This window comes from Oryza sativa, chromosome 1, assembly GCF_034140825.1.
Source record: "Oryza sativa Japonica Group chromosome 1, ASM3414082v1".
Lineage (NCBI taxonomy): Eukaryota > Viridiplantae > Streptophyta > Magnoliopsida > Poales > Poaceae > Oryza > Oryza sativa.
In genome coordinates this window covers 12,814,140-12,818,438 of record NC_089035.1, presented here as the reverse complement: position 1 = coordinate 12,818,438, position 4,299 = coordinate 12,814,140, and positions in this window count along the sequence as shown.

Here is a 4,299-nt window from a genome sequence, read left to right as displayed (position 1 = left end):
GTGCCGGGTCTGGGGTTCCGGTCACCAGATCTAGCGGCGCGAGAGGTGGTGAGGCCACAGGCAAAGGTAGCTGGGCCCGCACCTGGTTGCGCGCTGCAGGGGAGGTGGTCAGGAGGGACAAAGACACGGGAGTTGGCGGGGTCGTGGGTTGTAGTGGCTGAACCTACACCTAGCGCACAGCAACGGAGGTGGTTGGGAGGCGGTGCCACGGTGGGTCGGTGAGACGTCGGTGGTGACAGGTGTTGCAGAGGATGACAGCGGCCTAAGCATTGACATCCGGTCCTCGGCAAACGAGAAGGCGGTTCTAGTGAAGGTGATTTTGTAGGCAGCAGTGACCCTAGGGGCGGTGGCAGCCTGCGAGTCCACGCAGTGACTTCCTCGGTTGTGGCGGCTGCGGCCCTATAGGCAGTGGCGGCGTAAGCGCTGGTGCAAGGTGATTCAGGCGAGGGTGGATCTCGTCGATGACGTGTAGCCCTAGGGGCGTCGGAGGCCTTGGAGTCTAGGTGAAAGATGATGCCTCGGTGACAGCAGCAGAGGACTCCGGCAGAGGTGGCGGTGAGCTGGGAGTCCAAGAGGCAGAGGAGGATTCCGATGTCAGCGGCAGCCCTCTGGGCGGCGGAGGCTTATTAGGAATTCGGTGAAGAGAAAGCATATCGTTTCAGCTCGTGTTTGGTCGGCTAGTTCTGACTAGCTAGATGACGACAAATGAAGGTGGGCTACCCGGCAGTGTGTGGCATCGCTTCACTTGAAGCAGATGAAGATGGCACGGTAGAGTTTCGCTGTGATAACGCGCTAGGGACGATGGTGACTAGACGACTTCCACTCGTCGATTTTGGAAATTTTAGGAGAGGATGTCAGTATGCAGGGATGTGCCGAGGTTGTAGGTTTTTCATTTTTGGTTGTGTGTTTTTCTCTTTGTTGAGGTGTGAAACTTAGTACTCTTGTATCGTTTTGGTTGTGGATATAGAGGCCGGATAAAAGAAAATCCATTATCTAAAAAACTCTTTATCAGAATGTCGAAAGATTCAGTTATGCTTGACTCTAAAAGTTTTATGACATATATGTCGATAGTTTTTTTACATTCATACTGATGTTATTTCTTTTTATTTACATATTCCTTTCTCATCAAATCCTAATCGTTTTGTTCTACTTTCATCTTTCCTATCAATAAAGGCATATGAAGCAAAGCTTTGGCCCTTTCCTTTTTTCTAAAAAAAAAAAGTGCTAGCAACTGTATAGCATGCAAGCGGCATCAGTCCAGCCTCTAGTTAGCTAACTAGTAGCTTAGTGCCAAAGGTCGGGTGATGTTGTTATGCGCCTGTGGTCACATGCACGAAGCATAAAACCGGTGTAGCCGCCGGGGATAGCATCAAGAATGGTCCATGCAGTTTTGCCAAGCTATATGATGAATGACGACGATACAGCAGAGAATCCCTCTTCCTCGCCACGCATCTAGCTACGACAAAGGCAATTGGAGCGATCTATCTACACTGCTCTTGTACTCGATCTTTAGCTCTTTTCAGCCCTTACAGCAAAACGCAAGGTGTATACGATCGACGGGTTTATGATTAACACATAGGCGGCAGTAAAAGTATCGCAATCAGCACAGCATTTTGCTACAGTACTGAATCGCTACACCAGTTCTGCCTTACCGGACATATTTTACTGTACCCCTGTGACATATGTCTCTACTGCATGCATAACATTGATTGCCTTTCTATACTACGACAGAAGAGATCATCACTTGGTGACGGGTGGAAAACTATTATGATTACTTGAGGGATGTCTTTTCGTTTGCTTAAAAAACATTCAAACGTTTGTGAGAAATTCTGAAAAAAAAATTAACAACACTCATATACAACATATATATCTATGGAAATCTATAAAATATTAGGTCCAAACTCAACACACACGCCGAGATAAAAGACAAATTTAACGTATAAACAGTAATGTACCGTTCACATTTGAATTTTTGTCTTTTTTTATTTCTCGAGGTGTAGATCGAATTTAAACTTAATTTTTGGTAAACCAATAAATATCACTATACTCTATACATTGTCTATTTTTTAAAAAAAAAATCATAACTATCAATGTATTGAATTAAAAAAAGGTATACGAGGGGGACATCCAGAGAGATTAGAATTCACAGCCGCTGAAGGATATATGAATTGGTGAATGTTGAGAAGAATCCTGTATATCTCTGCAATGAATGTGCTACGACCGTTGCTCAATCTGTTTTGTGCTGTCTTATTCAGAGGGTATGCTTCTGAACCTAAAGAATGCATCGTAATTAGCATTCTTGGATAAATGCTCAAACTTGATTTGAGAGTTTAATTGGTAGGCTACATAATTATCTACTCTGTTTTGGAATATGCATTTCGAGCAATATACGTTTTGGGTTACACTTGCGCTCATTTCTTCGTTTCGCCCTTTCAATTAATCATGCAAAAAAGCATATATATGTGATGGAGTGTAGAAAACTACAAATAGGAATTCGAACACAAATCTAGCCATGTATATATGCCCATGTAGGAAGATGTACATGAAAAAGATGCATACAAACGCATTCGAGGCCAGAAAGCAACCAAATGTCGGTGAGATAAATTTGTGTCTAGTAGCACTGAAGTCTGCGTGCATGTATATACAACTAGATGAGAGTAGTATGGCTGTGTTTAGTTCGTGTGCCAATTTTTTTAAAGTATACGGATACACATTTAAAGTATTAAACATAGACTAATAACAAAATAAATTACAGATTTCGCCTGTAAACTACGAGACGAATTTATTAAGCCTAATTAATCCTTTATTAGCAAATATTTACTGTAGAATCACGTTATCAAATCATGGTGTAATTAGGCTTAAAGATTTGTCTCGCGATTTACATGTAAACTGTGTAATTTTTTTTCCGTCCATATTTATTTCTCCGTACATGTGTCAAATATTTTATGTGAGATCGCTAAGAACATATATATATATATATATATATATATATATAAAGTTTTCTCATAAATTATTTTTTGTTTACAAATATACCGTTTGGCTTAATTTCACGAATAAGCCAAATGATAAGGCCGATAGATTATATCTAGATTCATAGATAAAAGTTGATATTTTTTGGATGGAGAGATTAGGCATGATGTGACGCAACGGCAGACATGCCATATGCAATTCTGAATATCTTGATCGCTACTATAGCTAGAACTTCTGGAGTGCGAGCTAGTGTTTGTTAATTTGCTGCACGCATGCATCGACACGTTACGTGACGACGTACGTATGCAACCATGAGGTAAGCAACGGTCGGTTTACAACATATATACGCATATACATGCATGCGTATGCTGTCTCTGCTTTAATTTGTCCATCACTGGCCATATGTATAGTATAGTACTCCATCTGTAAAGACAACACTTAAACCCCAGTATCCCAAGAAAATTTTAAGAAAAAAACAAAAGATCATAATACCCTTAATTAATAATCCCTCCGTTTCGAAATATTTGACACCATTGACTTTTTAGCACATGTTTGACCATTCGTCTTATTCAAAAACTTTTGTGAAATATGTAAAATTATATGCCTACATAAAAATATATTTAACAATGAATCAAATGATAGGAAAATAATTAATAATTACTTAAATTTTTTGAATAAGACAAACGGTCAAACATGTGCCAAAAAGTCAACGGCGTCAAACATTTTAAAACGAAGGGAGTATGAAAGTTGTATTGGTTGATGGATAGGTGAGTGGTACTGAAGTAATAAAATTTCTCGATTTACGGATTGATGATAAGTAAAAGGGTATAATTAGGTTTATTTTTGAAATAAATTTCAAACCCTATGAGTTGGTTTATTTTTAAAGGAAGCGATATAGTACGGAGTATAGTATAGTGCGCTGGGCGATGGAGACAACCATTAACGATGGGACGGAGGGGTTGGCGCCACAAGCTAGAATGCATATCGCTCTAGACAAAACAAGGATTCAGAGATGTGTAATTCTCAAAAAAAAAAAAAAAAAAAAGGATTCAGAGATACGTACGGTCCCAATGTCCCATGGTGGCGGTGTTGGGTTGGGCAGATCGGCACCTTTCTTGTGTTCTCATGCTAGACATGCAGCTAGGCACTCAATCGCGGTATCGCTCTCGCATCGTACGAGTACATGCATGCATGCATGGTCCATCAAATGTGATGAAAAATCGGTATTATATATTCATGCATGTTATTTTCTTTTAAGATTACACATAAATCGACCCTAACATGCATACGCTCAAATACAGGCCTATCTCTCAGAAATAGGGGTCCTAA